This window comes from Ailuropoda melanoleuca, chromosome 2 (assembly GCF_002007445.2).
Source record: "Ailuropoda melanoleuca isolate Jingjing chromosome 2, ASM200744v2, whole genome shotgun sequence".
Taxonomy (NCBI): domain Eukaryota; kingdom Metazoa; phylum Chordata; class Mammalia; order Carnivora; family Ursidae; genus Ailuropoda; species Ailuropoda melanoleuca.
Window position 1 is genome coordinate 154,364,551 of NC_048219.1, and position 19,048 is coordinate 154,383,598.

A 19,048-nucleotide genomic window follows, 5' to 3' on the forward strand; every position below is an offset into this window, starting at 1 on the left:
TTTTTTTTTTTTTTTTTTTTTTTTTTACTTTTGAAGGAGTTTGGGGGGGCATTTTGTATAGTGGCTAAAAAAACAGCTTTGATAGAAAGGCCTTGGTCTCTGATATTCTCAAAGACTACAATTCTAGGTGTTACTTAATACCTAAATTCTCTCATTTTCCCTGGATCCATTATTTATTCTGGCAATATTGTTTCCAGGTACTCGATTTGTATTCTTAGATTGCTCCTTTATTGTAATATCATTATTGCAGTATTATTGTTCCTAATATTGCACATAGCAACCTGTTATTATTTCTCAGTGCAGTATTTTCTTAATCATACATCTCTGAGAATTCAATTAAATGATTTTAAAGTGATAGTCAAGTAAAAACTATTTACTTCTGGGGCCAGTTATTTCATTTTCCATCTTATTTTTATCATCCATACTTTTGTATTTCCTTGATTTAGTAGTGCTAGGCTATTTCTTCATATTTATAAATGATGAGTCAGACTGATTAACACACGTATGGAAACCTCCACAGTTGTGTGTGTAATATACATATTACCCAGTTGATTTTGCTCATGCATGCTTTTGCTCTGCTGGGTCTGTGGATATAATGAAGCATGCTCTTTGGTTAGCAAACTTTCCATTAGATCATACAAAAAAGAAAGCAGCTACCAAAAACATATAACTCCTTACCCTGGAAATAGAGCATTTAGTTTATTTCACTCCAGTGTGGAACCAGTTTTCCTTTTTTTTTTCTTTCTTGCTCTCATTTTTGTGGGTATCTAGACTTACAGAGGATCTGCTAAAGATATTTATGTCTTCTGTGTAGTAAAATTCTTCAGTCTATGTCTGTTAATTTTGGGCATTTATTCTACCTTTGACAGGTATTTCCCGCCTCCATATTTCTTCTAGTTCTTTTAGAGATATAGTTTTACATTTCTACATGTTCTATATGCATTTTATTTTGGAGTAATAAGCAAAGCATAACAATATTATCTTTTCTCCAAGTGATTAGCCAGTTACTTTAGCACATATATTAAATAGGTCTCTTTTTTCAGTAATTTGAAATGCCGCTTTGATAATGGCTTTGCAAGATGCTACTATTAGAGGAAACTGGGTAAAGGAAACAAGGGATCTCCCCATATTATTTCTTAGAATTGCATATAAATCTACAATGATCTCAAAATAAAAGTTTAATTTTGAAAAATAAGATGTTCCTCTGAATATTAAGTATTTAACTACATGTGTAGATTTGGGGGAAATTTTACTTTCTTATTAACTTTTGTATTGAGTTAATTTTATGCCTAATTTTATATTAGCTTTGGACTCAGCAGGTTTTTTGTTTTTTGTTGGTTTTTTTTTGCTTTTAGAAAAAAAACAGACAAAAATATAGAAAAATATAAATATAGTATAAATATAGAGAGCACATAAATTATGAAAAATGTTTGGTCAATAAATTATAAATTTCAGATGGTACTAGATAGGGTAGTATTTATTTACATGTTTGAAAAGATAGAGATGTAAGGTAAATATCATAAAGATTTTCTACACAGGGCTAAAGTAACTTTTTTAAAAGAAGGCCTGCTTAAAATACATGAAAAAAAAATTTCCTTCAAGCGGGGAAACTTGGGAACACCTCTCAATTTTCTTTGTAAGTTAAACATTGCAACTTAATTGAAAAAGAATTTAGGAGATCTACCAGGGAAAAGGGTAAGTGATTATCATATGGATTTGGAAATTGAACATAAGAAGTTACATGGAAAATTTCTGTAACTCTATGGGAGCAATGAGAAAGCCAATCCTCCTGGGTCTCCTTGAAGAATCCAGCCTTTACAGTAAACACAGTAAACCAGTAAACATGTGGGCGCTTACACACACACACACACATGCATACAGATTGCACATCATTGAATAGCAGAGGCTGATGAAGGTAAATGGGGAACCCCAGTAACACCCACATTATAGGTATAAATAAGCCCATGAAATGGAGATCCCCAATTTCAATGTAAGATTTAGTAGAGATGAATCACTGAGGAGCAGAGAAAAGAGGTTTATAAGATGAACAGGCTACAGTATCCTTTGACATTCTCTTTTGGACATGCAACTTAAGGCAGAGATTTTCAGTTTTAAGTGAAGGAAATCCAAATCAACATAGTTAAAGCTAAACCTGGGGTGGATTGGAAGGATATAGAATATCTCCTAGAATTAAATGAAGGACTATAGGAACAGTGCATCTCAGAAACTTTATAGATTGGACCTGAAGGTTTGATCCTCTAAGACTCATTCCACTCCACATAAGCTTCCTGGGTTCTCTCACATGGTGAAAGACATGGTACCAAGGAAATTCTTGGAAATACACTTAGTACTTGATGCCCATAGAGAAGAGAGAATTCTTCTTGCTAGTCCTGCTTAGGAAAATCCCACACAGAGACTCTACTTGCCCTAACTTGGATCATATAATTATTCCTATACTAACGTTTGGCCAGATTGATAAGTACTATTATTGGCTCCACCTACATCTGTAAGCAGAGACTGACCCCACCAAACTGTAAGTAGAGGGGAATGTTTGGGGATGATCAAACTGATATACACTACAGGGACAAAGTTAACAAACAAAATCATAGAATAGTGCTGCAAACATATTCTGATGACAAAAAGAGTGAGAAAATAGAAAATCTTTCTTTCCTCTGTTTTATTTTTGCTGTACTTTTTTTCTTCACTTATTTTAATAGGTAGTCCTCTTTTCTTTTCTAAAAGACTGGTATTGAGAATTCAGTATAATGGCTCAAATGTGTTACTTGGGGAAAACTTCAGTAGACTCCTTATACACCTTATACTTATGCTTAACTATAGCAAATATAGAAGCTAATTGTAATATTTTTTTCAATCTTGAAAACCAACAGCACACACTAAATAACATAGTCTTTGTGAATAAGTTTTGAAAAAATTAAAGTACTGCTCTGGAACTCTTGATTAAATGATGGACATGGGTTTGTTTTTTTTCTGGCATCAGTAATCACTCACTACAAGTATGAGAATATTTGTATTATTCAGTGTGCTTGAAAATAACTTATCAAATGTTTTACATTTTATATACTGTTACCATCCGTAATTGAATAGATACAATGTGGAGATTATTAATTAGGCAGTGATTTGGGACTAATTTATGTGCAGCCAGTGGAATATGCTAGCTGGAAAAAAACCAAGAAGACCACATTGAAATTTTAATTTATAGCTCTAATACCACCTACATGCAGAGATTTACTTCCATACTATACCATACTTATATTATACCCCTCTATGCCTTCCAAATTATGGAATACAATGAAATACCAAACACAGAAACCATTTTCTGTCAGAGAATGGAAGTTGGGGATGTCTTTTGGAAACTCTCAAATCTATCAGAAGTGTTTCATTTGGAAAACTTTTTTTTTTTAATTGGGAAAATGACTTTATTTTCTTTGGGGATGTGAGCAGATGCCTTGTCTCAGAACTTCTGGAATCACTTCTTGGTGCCAGCGTCCTTTGCGACTTTGAGAACATTGAAGCACAGTCTTGCTCAAGGGCCAGCACTTGCCCACTGTGGCAATCCCTGAAGCAATCTGGACATCCCTGAAGCAGGGAGCACGTGCATGGACATGTTCTTGTGGTGTTTCTCAAAGTGGTTGTACTTTCAGATTTAGTGGAAGTAGTCTCCATGGATGACAGTGGTCTTCTGCATCTTCATCTTGGTCACCACTCCGAACAGAATCCACCCTCACATGGAGACATTGCCAGTAAAGGGGGATTTCTTGTTAATACGGGTGCCCTCCATGGCCTCCTTGAGCATCTTCAAGCCCAGACCAATGTTTTGTAGAATTGCGGGAGCTTCTCCTTTCCAGTTTCTCCAAGCAGGACCCTCCTCTTATTTTGAAAGATGGTTGGCTATTCTCGGTAGACACACTCAGTCTCAATGTCCACCATCTTACTGGCTGCCTGAAAAAAAAAGCAGAAAACATTTTAACTACAAAAAAAAAAAAACACAAAAAACCCCAGTGTTTCCTTTTTTTCCCCTCTAAGAATCACTGTGTTATTTATTCATTGTATTTCTTTCAATTTAACAAATTCACTTTGGTAAACTTTTAATATTTTCTTTGTGGTAATAAACTTCAAGAAGAAATCTTTATATCCCTTGCTGTGGGCTATTGTGATTTTGGTATTAGTACCTAGAAACCTATTTTCACCCTTTTTAAAGGTGTTAAAAATAAATCTTCTAGTCAGGGAAAAAGCCTCTTGGTTAAATGAATTAAACTGTCCTCTGTACCTAGCAGGCACCATAAATAATCCATTAAGAGTTTGGGGAACTTCATTCCCACATACATTATATTATCTAATGCACAGCTGATTTACTACTCACCCCGGGTTCTAAAAGATACAAAAACTTCAAGGTCTGTGTCAATGCCAATCCTGTAAGAGATTCAGCAAAAGTTAATTAGTTCAGGCATATATTAACTAAGAGTTACAATTGTTCATCATTACATTCAATATACTAATGTATTTTTTGAGATAAAAAATATGTGCTTTCTGTTTGGAAAACTCAGACTATAGTTCAATATGTAAGAAAAATTCCATAGATAGAAGTATTACTTAAAATGACAACAGAAGAGAGAAAACAAAACAAAAACTTGTAAAATACCTACTGAAATCTTCATAAATACAAGAGAGTCATATAAGCAAACTAAGGTACAAGTATTATTTTAAAAAAAATGATTTATTGAGGGAATTTTCATTTATTTTTATTTATTTATTTTTTTTTTAAATTTATTTACTCATTTGAGAGAGAGACAGAGAAAGCACAAGCAAGGGAAGAAGCAGAGGGAGAAACAGACTCCCCTCTGTGCTGGGAGCCTGACATGGGGCTCGATCTCAGGACCTGGAGATCATGACCTGAGCTGAAGGCAGATGCTTAACCATCTGAGCCACCCAGGCACACCAGTATTTATTTCTAGAACAACAGTTCTTAAATGTATTTATGTTTAGAATAACAGTTTTTATAAACAACAATAATATTCTGAAAAGCGGGAAAAGATAAGTTTTGGAAAGTCAAAACCAAAGTTCATGTAAGGAAAATGTAAGGAAATTCATGAACAGAAATGTTTTCAGAGTCCCAAGTACCTGTGTTCTTCTACTGCTCCAGAGAGCTGTATTGTTTTGTGTGTACTTTTAAAATTTCCCTGATTTTCATGTGCTTTCCTCTAATAGCTGTATGAGGTGATTAGATAGAATAGTCATTATCACACCCATTTTTTAACTTAATTTTGGTTTTATTCTTCTTTTTTAATTGGGGTATAACTGACATAACATTATATTGGTTTCAGTAGCACAATGTAGTGATTCGATTTTGTATATATTGTGGAATGACCACCACAATAAGTCCAGTTAACATCCATCACCATATATTTTAACAATTTTTTTTCTCACAAGGAGAACTTTCAAGATCTACTCTCCTAGGTACTTTCAAATATTTAATATAAAAATTATTAACTACAGTCACCATTCGGTGTATTACATTCCCATGATTTATTAATTTTATAACTGGAAATGTGTACCTTTTGACCCTTTTACCCATTTTGCACACCCCCAACCCCACCTCAGGTAACCACCAGTCTTTTTCTGTTCTCTATATACATGATCTCAGCTTTATTTTATTGTTTGTTTGTTTAAGATTCCACATATAAATGAGATCATATGTATTTCTCTTTTTCTGTCTGATTTATTTCACTTAGCATAATGCCTTCAGGGTTCATCCATCTTGTCACAAATGGCAAGATTTCATTCTTTTTTATGGCTGAATAATATTCCTGCATCTGTGTCTCTGTGTGTGTGTGCACACACACGCACACACACCATATACCACATCTTTATCCTTTCAGCCACTGATTCACGTTTAGATTGCTTCTGTGTTTTGGCCATGCCGTGCTGCGGTGAACATGGGGGTACGTCTGTCCTATTGAGTTAGTGTTTTTGTTTTCTTTGGAAATTGTATATTCTTCTGGAATTATTGGGTCATATGATAATTCTATTTTTAATTTTTTAAAGAATTTCCATACTGTTTTCCATAGTGGATATACCAACTTACATTTTTACCAGTGGTGCACAAGAATTCCCTTTTCTTCTCTTCCTTACCAACACTTGTTTTTTTTTTTTTTTACTTTTTGGTAATAGCTGCTCTAACAGGTGTGAGGTGATATTTCATTGTAGTTTTGATTTGCATTTTCCTGATGATTAGTGATGTTGAACACCCTTTCTTGTAGTTGCTAGCCCTCTGTTTGGAAAAATGTCCCTTCAGATTCTCTGCTTATTTTTTAAATCAGATTGTTTTTTTGCTATTGAGTTATATGAGTTATCTATTTTGAATATTAACTTCTTATCAGATATATGATTTGAAAATATTTTCTCCCATTCAGTAAGTTGCCTTTTCAATTTGTTGATGGTCTCCTTTTCCGTGCAGAAGCTTTTTAGTTTGATGTAGTCTCACTTGTTCATTTTTGTTTTTATTGCCTTTACTTTTGGTGTTAACACACCCATCTTAAATGAGAGAAAACTAAGAAGTTTGTCACTAAAAGATTGGGCCTGGAACCCAGTATTTTTATTCTAAAGCTAATATGCCTTATAGCTCTATAGCTCAATGTGCTCTCAAAATTTTAGATACAGATACAATAGTATGAGACAACATCAGTAACATTGAGGAGGCTTAAATTTCCTCGGTCTGTGTTAATATATTCCTCACAAAATCTGCTTTATCTGGTTCTTTCTTTTTTATCAGCCCCAGAAGCATTTCTCATTTATGAAGCCCTTACTTGATAATGGGTGATACATAAATTTGTAAAACATAAAATATCATTAACAATGATTTTAAATAATAGTTACTTGCTTCCTGGTTGATTTACTTCATGAATTTTTCTTTTGGATATTAAGTTCCATATTGCTAAGGTCATAATCTCATTACTTACCTCCTAATTAAAACATGCACAATTAAGTTGACACAGACCTTCAAAAACAGGGCATACCCAGAATCAGAAATGATATGGATTCATCAAATTTCAGAGCTGATTTCATATGAGGATGCTAAAAATCTTATCTAAGTCAATAGCAAAAACTGAGTTTTTTAAATATATTAGTGATTTTAAGATAGGAATTTCAGTTACATTCACACAAATCAATTTAGATATAGCTAAAATAGGAGTAGTTCATTAAGGTGTGAGATTTTACTCATAACAATAGTATCTGCTCAAATCCATGCAGTTTAATAGGTATTGAAAAGATGTGTATCAATTCTTGCTTTAAGAATACTTACTTTATTAATTTATTTTTTAAAGATTTTGTTTATTAATTTGTCAGAGAGAGAGAGCACAAGCAGGGAGAGTGGCAGGCAGAGGGAGAAGCAGGCTCCCCACTGAGCAAGCATCCCAATGAGGGACTCAATCCCAAGACTGTGGGATCATGACCCAACCCGAAGGTAGATGCTTAACCGACTGAGCCACCCAGGTGTCCCTAGAATGCTTACTTTAAAAAAAAAAAACAAAACTGATTTAATACTAACCTGTTGAACTTTTTAGTTTGTTTTTATATTCTCGAAGACCCAAACATTGTATTTCATTTGCAAGAGGGATGAGGATAGTAGCATTTGTTGCTTACCTAAGTGCCCAACCACTTTATAAATTTTCATCATCTTTTATTACAGTTAAACTTTCCAGTGATACCTATGTCTCCTCCTTAAAAGTGTTTCTTAATATATTATGGATCAACGTACCAAAAGAGCCGAGAGTCTACACTGGGAAACCATTTAATTCTTCAGGTAGCTAAAGTGAGATCACACATTAAACCTCGTGGCTGCCTCAAATCCTGAACAAAATTGCAACAATACTGAGAATATAGATAACATATATAAAATATTTCTAGAAAGTGAGAGAGAAAGAGAGAGAGAAATCACCTTTCAGTATGTGAGCAATGAGTATTGACGTTTATTATTCACTTTCATTGTTTGCCATCCAATTGCCAATTTCCTCAGGTGGAGGAGTTGGTGGGTAGGTACACAGGAATGCTTGTGAAGTGACAGCGGGCTGCTGCTAACTGCTCTGGGCCAGTTAGCAGTTTTCCTGGAATTGAATGGAACTAATACACAATGAATTTATCTTCTTAAGAAAATGTGACATTCTATTCTAGATAGATTTTAAAAACAAACAGGTGCTATCAGAAATATTTATTCAGTTGAAAATATTGTGCCTAAAGGATAGAAAAGATGAGGGAAAAATAGTGTAATTTCTGTTGTACTAAAATAACTTTCTATTAGTCACAAATAGTTATTCTTTTATTCTGGATAATCTATATTAAGTAAAAATTAAATAAGTAGTCCCTCATATAAGAAGCATCCAAAAATGATACATACTCATTTTATGACTTCTTTGATGTACTTTTTTCTAAAAGAAGAGGCCAAGATTGTTGTCTTTTTGGTACATAATTGGAAAAGTGTATCTTGAAAGAGGGAACTGAAATTCTTACAACCTAGACCTGGACAAGAGTGAAGGAAAGAAAGAAAGAAAAAAAAAAAGAAACTCTTGTGTTTATTTCTTTATTCAGTCAACTAACATTTACTGAGCACATTGAGTACCACTAGATATTGGACATGGCTTAAAGTGATACATCAAAACCCAACCCACAAGAATGTCACAGCAAATGAACAAACAACCCCAATACAATATAAACAAATAAAGAATGTGCTGAGGAAGCAAAAAGGAATGATCAGTTAATTCTGTTGGTGTGGGTGTTGATGAATGTTTTACATTAGAGGTGATACAGCACTGAATCCTTTAGAACATTTGCCAGGATAAACAGGAGGGAAGAGAATTGTGAGCAATCATCATGGCATTTATAACAACATCATGAAGAGAGAGCAAATATCATTAAGAAAACTATTAGGAAAAAACTTGTTTTTAGAAGTATTCATATAATCCACTGATTCTGACTTCCTCAGATATTAAGGGTCATCCTTTTTATCAGCAGAAATAGGAATACTTAAAGTGGGTTAATCATGTTTACAGCCACAGAGATGAAAGGATACCCTCTGTGTGAGATTTCCTAGAATGAATTGATGGACCACTATAAGGATCCAAACAATACTACTGAGAGGCCTCTCCACTCAGTTGATATCAGACATCCATATCCATCTACTGAAACCCAGTGTTAATTTATTGCAAGTTAACTCTCAAGTTGCCCTTGACACACACTTCCTCTTTTGCCTGCCAAACACATCCTTATATACATAGGCCCAAACACACAGAATGGGGAAAAAAGAGACCCACATCTAGAATGCTGCTTTCTTTACTAATATCATCAGCTCTAAGGTGGTTTAGTGTGGAATATTCTTTTTCCTTGGGACACAAAATGGGTTTTCATAGGTCAAACACTCAGAAACATTCCAATTAAAAGAGTGTTTTTGCTCGAAGTTTAGACTGTCAACCTAATGGAGTTAGGCTCCTTCTTCTCATTTTACATGCCTAATCACCCAAGGTGTCAGGTCTCATTAACACATTGAATAACCATTTTCACCTCTTTGTGTCATCAGTCTTTAGAGAACACTGCCTTTATTATCCCTGCGTATGTGGAAAAGAGATTTGTAGTCAAATATGTTTAGGGAACTCTAGATGCAACACCATTAAATAGATTCCTTTACCACAGAAGTCTCAGGACATTTATTGTACTAATATGCTAGTACAAATTATGAATCTTTGTGAGATGACATATAGTAGACCATGGTTCCCCCTTTGGCAGAGAAAGTAAGTAGGCTAACTTTTTTTCGGAACAGACACGGGAACAATTTCACTGTGGTCCTCTTCGCTTTCTTCCAATTAGCACATCCACTGGCTTCACAGAAATTAGCACCAAATCACAGTCTGATTAACAATCTTCCCACAGTATCTATTTATCTTCAACTATGGATGGTAATAGTATATGAAATGGAAAACATTTGATAAGTTGTTTTCAAGTACACTGAATAAAGGTAGAACAAAATTCCTGTTTTCAAATTTTATAATAAATGGGCCCCTCCTAGTAAATGATCTCTATCCTCACACTGTTAAAGTCCCATTAGTTCACCTGAGTGAAGGTCTCTGAGGCAAAAACAATAAATGGCCATTTTCTCATTCAGTCACATGAGGCTGACCTTCAATGAATATGATACCTGAGATTGATAGTTATTGCTGATAAAAGTAAAAAGTAGTGGTGACTAATTTCTTCTGAGGGTGCATGCATGCAAAATATTTTTGATTTATTAAAAATACACAAACAGAATAAAATGTTAGTATATATAATTCCTAATAAACTTTGCTTTGAGGAAAAATTGGCAAATATTCACTTTATGCTCTAAAAATTATATCCTTGATAGATTAAATTTGTATTTAATTAAGAAGAACTAAATTCTTATGAAATTCAAGTGCTTTTTTGTTCCACAAATTGAGACAACCTTACAACCATGACATTGTATATATCCATTTCCCTCTAAATAAGTAATTTACATGTGTTTTACCCTTGTCTAAACTTTCTTAATCTCCTATAAAACTGCTTTGTCTTGACCAGTATTCATATCTCACATCATTTTCTCTTGAAGTTCATGCAGAATAATTTCATTCTACTCTCTTCTGCAGTCTTCATTGTGTATCACCTAATAATCAATGAGAGAGTTGACATTTGGGAAAAAAAGAAGCAGCGTTGAATGAGGTCCCCTTTCGTACATCTCTTCACCTGAAAACAAGCACCAGTCACCGCTGACCGGCGTGGCTAAAATTTAGAGAGGGAATCCACAGTGTTTCTAGCAGAAAAAAACAGAGAATGGAATTTTTAGGGTGACCACAACAGTTGGAAAGAAAAGGAAGAAATAAAGAAAAGGAGAGTAACAGAGAGGTGAAGTCCCATGTTCTGGGTATAAACTCTGCCCAAATCTCTGACTGACCCCCTAAACTATGCATGTGTGGGCCAGTCTACCAGGAGCCCAGCCAAGCTAAAAAAAAGCTGAACAGATTTCAGTGCTATTCATCAAAAGGAAGCAGGGTTAGAGATAGGGTTCAGCCAAGTTAACTGCCTGCTAGAAACAAAAACAAGCAAATAAAAAAAATCAATAATCTTTTGAGAAACATAAAAGAATCTATTGTCTCTATCACATCCAATGTCTAAGGGTTCCGGATACAATTGAAAATTATTGAACACTCAAAGAAACAGGAAAATGTGGCCAATACACAAGAGAAAATACAATGAAAAAATGCCAGTCCCTAAGTGTCTCAGATGTAGTTACAGGCAGAAATTCTAAAGCCATTGTTACAACTATGCTCCGGAAATATACTTGTTGTGAAGGAACAAATACAAATCCCAGCAGAGAAATGGAAGCTATAAAAAAAGAACAAAATGGAAATTCTAGAATTAAAAATTACAATTACTGAAATATAAAAATTATTCAGAGGGCTTATGAGCAGATCAGAGATGATAAACTATGAGTCGTAAGCCTGACAATAGAGCAATAATATTGATTCAATCTAAAGAACAGGGAGGAAAAAAATTAGAAAACAATTCAGAAGATCTCAGGGACATGTATAAGAATATCAAGAGTTCTATTCTGCATATACAGGAGAGAAAAGAAAGAATCTGGAACAGAAAAAGTATTTGAAAAAAATTATGGCCAAAATATTTCCGAATTTTTTTTAAAAAAATTACAAATTGAATCTTAGCAAACCAAAGAAAGGTATATCTGAGAGGCTTTCCAGTTCCACAGGTAAAGAGCTTGGAAGTCACTTTGTCCTAACAATAAGTAAAAAGCTGAAAAGACTGAAAATCAACAACTCTTCTCAAATATTTAAGAGAGGAAAGGACACAGGGAAAACCACTGCCCCGAGATTAGAAAGAAAGATGCAAATACAGGGAGTCATGGCTCCCAAACAGACTGAAACAGGCACTCAGGACCTGAAACTACCCAAGAAATGATGTCAGGGTAAGAACACCCAAACACTTAACTGATGAATGACTGAAGGCCCAGCGTGGGCAACTCTGAGAGTTGAAAGACTCAAGAGGACCCTGTCAAAGGGAGGACCCCACAATCCTATGAGTCACCCCCAGCTGCTCAACCAGTTCCCACAGTAAATATCAGAGAATAATCCGCTCCTGCTTCCAGCGGGGTAGAGAACAAGAATCAGTTTGAAATACATCAGAGCCCTCTTGTACTTAAGAAAGTCTGCCCTCAAGGGGAACTAGTTAACCAGAGCCTGATATTTGGTGTATTATCAGAGCTTAACTGACCTGGTTAAGGGAAATTCTTTCATAAAAAGTGACATAGTCTCCTGTCATTAAAGTTAGGTAGAAAGTGAATAAAAATTCACATGGAAAGATGATCTTAAAAAAATAAGTTGGAAGCACCTGAGTGACTCAGTGGGTTAAGTGTCTGACTTGATTTCGGCTTAGGTGGTGATCTCAGGGTCGTGAGATCCCAGCCTGGAGCCTACTTAAGATTCTCTCCCACCCTCTCTCTTTGCCCCCAACCCCTGCTCTTGCGCAAATACACGTGCAATCTCTCTCTCTTGCTCTCAAAAAATTAAAAATTAAAAAAAAATTGAAAAAGCAAGTTAAAATATGATTTCATTTTTATGAAAAAGTGCCAAATGAGTGTATATGTAAAAAAATTAGAAAATTATTCAGTGCTTTCAGTTGCTTATCTCTAAGCAATAAGATTATGGGCTCATTTTGTTTTTAAAAAGGTAATTTTTTATTTTGTTTTTTTTGGGGGGGAAGGGCAGAGGAAGAGGGAGAGAGAATCTTAAGCAGGCTCCATGCCATGGAGTCTGAGGCCAGGATCCATCCCACGACTCTGAGATCATGACCTGAACGAAAATGAAGAGTTGGATGCTTAACCGACTAAACTACCCAGGTGCCCTTTTAATTCCTGTTTTTAATGAGTTGTTATTAATGTACTTATTTTATAAGAGAAATAAGTGAAACAAAATCATTGTTCTTTTTTTAAAAGCAAACTCATATCCACAGAACCAGATATAAGACTGAGAAGATTTATTGAGTTTACAGATTAATCTTGGGAAAAACTCCTAAAAATTCCTACTTCAAACAGTTAACATCTGATATGCCCTAGCCCAAGTAATTAAAAGTATTTTTCCAATAATTAAGCTTAGCTCAACCTAGGCTTTCGATTATCCATTTGGAAACATGCATAATTAGGAATTGATTAGATATATTATATGTAACATACATTTAAGTACATATGATACGTAATAGATGTATACTATGAATCATATATTGTTTATGTATACGACATAACATATGCATGTATATACATATTTTTGTATGTGTGTAGTTTACCAAAAATTTCAACAAATAATGATATTTAAATCTGCTTATAAAAATAATACTATATGGGGGCACCTGGGTGGCTCAGTTGTTAAGTGTCTGCCTTCCACCCAGGGCATGATCCCAGGATCCTGGGATGAGCCCCACATCAGGCTCCCTGCTCCACTGGGAGCCTGCTTCTTCCTCTCCCACTCCCCCTGCTTGTGTTCTCGCTGGCTGTCTCTCTCTCTCTCTCTCTGTGTCAAATAAATAAAATCTTAAAAAAAATAATACTATAGATCAGAAATTAAATTAGATTATTTCCTTATTTATAATTTCAAACACTCCTGCCAGGCCCATGTAGAAGTAAGTAAACTTATTCTTGGTTCATTGATTTCCCTCAAAGTGAAACAACTACTACTGTTTCATGGCTCAGAACAAGGTAACTCATGGGAAATTCCATGTAATCAACTAGTAAGTAGCACTTACTCTGAATTAGATCCTAGGGAATTAATTAGTAACCAATCAAGTAAATTTTACTGTACCCAAGTTGCCAGGATTGATTTGTTCCAATTTCATACGTGAGGTAAACATCAACACCTCCTCAAACAGAGCTCTAGAGCCAGCAGCTCATTATTAGGTATTACATAGAATCATCACCAACCTTAAAAACAACAGGAAAAGCCTCTTCAGAAATGACTGCTACCAAGATTCCCATAGTGTCTGCAAGACAGAGTTGATGTTTGCTCATTTCCATTCTGGTCTCAGTTACGAAAACAAGAGCAACAGTATAAGAATATATTCTTTCTTTTTTTTTTTTTTTTTTAAGATTTTATTTATTTATTTGACAGAGAGACAGCCAGTGTCAGAGGGAACACAAGCAGGGGGAGTGGGAGAGGAAGAAGCAGGCTCATAGTGGAGGAGCCTGATGTGGGGCTCGATCCCAGATCACCGGGATCACGCCCTGAGCCAAAGGCAGACGCTTAACGACTGCGCTACCCAGGCGCCCCAAGAATATATTCTTTCCCCATTAATACTTTTAATATGTAGTCATGAACAGAATGTTGGTAGGAATATCAACTTTAAAGGCGCTCCTGGTAAGGGCTCAGAAAGAACTTAGGAAAAAATTTAAAACTGGAGGAGAGGTATCTTTGTTATATAGTCACAGACAACCTGGCTGAGCATAGCCTTACTGTTGTATAGAAAGCAGAACTTGTAAGTGATGAACTTGGATATTTAGCTGAGGGGAATTTCAAGGGACATGTTGAAGGTGTGGCCTGGATTCTTCTTGTTGCAAATAGTAAATATAAGAACAAGATAAATTGAGAAATGAAATGTTAAGCAAAAAGGAACCAGCTTTTGATAATTTGGAAAATTCTCAGTCTATCCAAATTACAGAAGACACTAATATTAAATTCACTGGTAGAATAGTGTGCTCTGGAGAGAAGGCCAAGCATGTGTCTGGACAAGCATTTAATGAAGAAATTAGATGTGTGACTCTATGCATCTATCTAACCATCTCAACAAAAGCTAGGAATAATGATAGGATAATCCAAGAGGGATCTGTGGAGGATAGAGATGGGATAATTTAAGAAATATCTGTGGAAGACCTTTTTGTCTAATGCTATGAATCCCCATGACATATACAGAATACCCACAAATTTTTAGAGAATGTTGTATCAGTAGAAGTACTTCTAGTTTGGGCGGAAAGGGACAGGGACAGAACAAAATGAAAGGACAGAATGTGGCCGGACTTCCAAAATTGTACAGTAGGAGACAGTCTGATATTGCTACTCAGGTACAAACGTGCCGGGAATGGCCAGTAATCCCTGTACCGACAGAGGAAAGATTAAACTATGCTGTGAAAGAGAGAAGGCAAGGGGGTCAATGCTTAGAGATGAAGATCCTTTGCCTTTCTTTGTTCCCGCTCTTATTGGTCCTTCAGGATAATCACAAATCTTTATCACTGTTTCTCAAGCATGTGATGTGTGACAAGGGGTCTTACTGGAACTAGGAGGATCTGTTTACAGGAAAGATACAGATACGATATGTTAATATGCGCAGTCCACCAGTTCTGCTAAACATAGCCTAGGGGACAATGCATACATCTCTTAGATCACAGGGCAGCTGTTTGGATTAAGAAAGCTTTGGGGAGGGGCGCCTGGGTGGCACAGCGGTTAAGCGTCTGCCTTCGGCTCAGGGCGTGATCCCGGCGTTATGGGATCGAGCCCCACATCAGGCTCCTCCACTATGAGCCTGCTTCTTCCTCTCCCACTCCCCCTGCTTGTGTTCCCTCTCTCGCTGGCTGTCTCTGTCTCTGTAGAATAAATAAATAAATAAATAAATAAATAAATAAATAAATAAATAAAAAAGAAAGCTTTGGGGAAGGCATTCCTATGGCAGAGTGGTCACTCAGGCCTCAGCATTCCAAAGGCCTATGCCCCTTCTCCAAACCTTCCCTGCCCCCAGCGGCCTCTGTGTTACATTTTAGCAAGCCAGGTATTATGGCTGATTTCATGCTCTACATTAACCCCAATACAAACATGTACTATCCTTCAAGAAAAATGAAGAATGACATAGAAGAATGAGCTTCAGGCATAGGGGCCCACAGAGACATGAGCACAAAGGCGTATAGAGCTACAACTCCAAAGCAAAAGTCAGAAGCTTGTGTATAGATCCAGAGGTTGGAGGCATGGACATACAAGAAGTAGAGACCTACTGAGCCCCCAGAGGCTTATGAAGCTGCTGTGGGGACAGAGACTGTGGAGCTGTCTGAGTGCAAGGGCTATGGAGCTGCAATAGACCTAGATAATAGAGCTGGGGGTGTAGAGGGCAGACCTCTGAACTGCAAGGCATTATTCCCAGTCCTAGAAATCTAATTTGGTTGCTGGGTTTTGGATTTGCTTGGAGCCAGTGACACCTTTATTCCTTCTATGTTCTCCATTTTGGAATACGAATGTTTATAACTGTTATCACATCCCTATCCCATCATTGTATCTTAGAAGTAGCTAGCTTGTTTTTTAGTTTCACAGGTCCACAGATGGAGAGAACTTTTGCTTCAGGATGAATCATATCTAGTGTATCACTCATACCCAATTTTGATATTTTAGAGGATGACATTTGGGAATTTTGAACTGATGATATTTAAATGAGATTTTGGACTTAGAGTTAATGCTGTATTATGTTGAAACTTTGGAGAGTGTTGGGATAGAATGAATGTATTTTATGTGGGGATCAGTTGTAAATTTGGGAGGACTAGAGGGTGGACTGTAATGGATTGAGTGGTGACTCCAGAAGATATTTTCACATCCTTATTGCAAGACCCTATAAATTTACTTCATTTGGAAAAGGGGTCTTTGCAGATGTAATTAAATTAAGGATCTTGGGATAAAAAAACTCATCTAGATTATCTGAATGAGCCTTAAATCCAATGACAAGTATCCACATAAGTAATGCACCAAGGAGGAAACCCTGTAACCATTGAAACTGAGATTGGGGAGATGTAGCTGCAAGTCCAGGAGCACCTGGAGCCACCAGGTGGAAGAAGCAAGGAATGGGTTCTTCTCCTAGAGCATTCAGGGTTCGTGTAACTTTGTTGACATCTTGATTTTGACTCCGGATTGAGAGATTGCATTTCCGTTATTTTAAGCCACCAAGTTTGTGGTAATTTATTGCAGTAGCCCTAGGAAGCTAATACAATACTATAGTCCTTGACTGGGAGCTAGGGGAAAGGAAGTATTTTTTTAGTCATACACTCCTTCAGTGGAGCTTCCATCACGCTGAGTGTAGGAGTTGGTGGCAGCACAGATCATACTTGTGTCTGTAGTGGACACAGGTGCCACATACTTGGACTGCTCTTACTGAATTTTTGTAGACTCTCTTGAATAAATATTTATTTTTGTTGTCCTTAGGACAATTTCCAGATACTTTAAATGGTTGGTGGGGTTTTTTTGCATTTTTTAAAAAATAATTTTCACCAATTATGATTGTTTTGTTGAGGATCTGCTCAGCAAAATTCCTCACACTGACATTCCAGAAGTGGATCTCCCCAAGCTTTGTGTTTGTTTCTCCCTAATACAGACTAAAACACAAGTAAGTGAAATAGAGAAGTTCAGTTAAAATGATCATTTGCTTTGTCAGTATATGGTCTTATTTACTCACGTATATTTTAAAAAATTAAATGCCATACTAGTCTGTTTAGTTGAAAATATGTAATTCTCTTTCACAAACTCATCTGGCAAGAACATAAAAATGCAATTTACTTGAAATGAAGTAATTTTCAGCAGCCTTATCAAGTATTTTTTTTTTATTCCCAAAGGTATGTTCCCAATAGTGTGATCTAGCTCTCACAATCTTCTAAACTAGAGCCCTCATAGTCTTTGAGAATAGGCAAAACTAGTTGTGTTTTTTTTTCCCCCAGAAAGAAAATAATCCTAGGTCTGCCTTTTTATAGTTTTTATAAGCATAGAATCTGGATAATATTCCATCAGAGCTAAAATATGTCAGGCTTTAAAATTTTTATAATCCCAATCAAAAAGATTAAAAAAATCTATATTGCCATCTGCTTGATTTTATCTAAATAATGCACATATCTTTTCAGTCAGCCACCCAGAATTCTTGCATTTTAGAAACTCTTAGGAGTATTAATATTTTATTGTCTTTTTCCAAGTCTTGTACCGAGTACTATAGAAATGATTGATATTCCAGAGAACTATGCTAAGATGATATGCTATTTATCTAGTATCTCAAAAATCAGAACTCTGCTTTCAAATCAACTCAGATCCTGAAAAAATTACAGGCATAAAATATATATTACTTACAAAGATGTTAGACATATTCTATTTTTACTAATTCCAATGATAAGAAACAAACACCTAGTGAATGTCTTTACATTTTTGATAATATGCATTCAAAAAAAGTACATTGTGCAATGTTTCTTTTTCACTGCTATAACACCTCATCATCATGTAATAGTAAATTTCCGTAGATTCCCAGGAAGTAAGTGGTTCACGAGCCTTCTTAATCATGCTCCTCAGTGTTCAATTACATCATAGAGCTGTTAAGATTTATTAATAGTTGAAAATCATTTTGAACTTGAAGAGTGTCACAACAGTCTGATCATTGATTTATATGGAGAAGTGAAGACACTATAAACAAAAATTGAACTCTTTCTAAGACCAGGTGCATTTTAAAAGTGTAAATACAGATATGCAGGTAAAGTCTATGTTATTCTAATCCATAAAAATTATGTTTTTATAAAATTATGATTTATTACTTTAAAAACTAAATTAGAATAATTAGCAGGTATATATTTGTTCAATACAAGACTCAATGTATAAATTTTGGGCATTCTTAGGTTTTGGTGGTTGATATGAAGGAATAGCTTCAGAATCAATATTTCTTCCTTGTGTAATAAATTCTAACAACCTATTTTGCAAACACAGGAGAAAAAATAAGCGAATGAGTAGTTGTGTCATGCTATTCATTTTGACTTTTTTTTAGAAAATTTATTTATTCTGTTTATCAAAAGAAATAAAACAACAAAAACAACACATTAATACTAAATCAAAAATTTGAGACATAATTCATTCTGGCCTCTGAGAATCCAATTTGAACTAAATCTTCAGTTGAATGATGAAGAGCTTTGACCTCATGACCGACTAGCAATGTGATAGAAATACCAGTATATAAAAACTCCAAGTGTACG

At 35.4% G+C, this 19,048-nt stretch overlaps 1 pseudogene; it reads right to left on the bottom strand.

The window, feature by feature from the left end:
* Positions 1-3,472: 3,472 nt before the first annotated feature.
* On the bottom strand, positions 3,473-3,948 carry LOC100473365 (annotated as a pseudogene).
* Between the last annotated feature and the right edge of the window lie 15,100 nt (positions 3,949-19,048).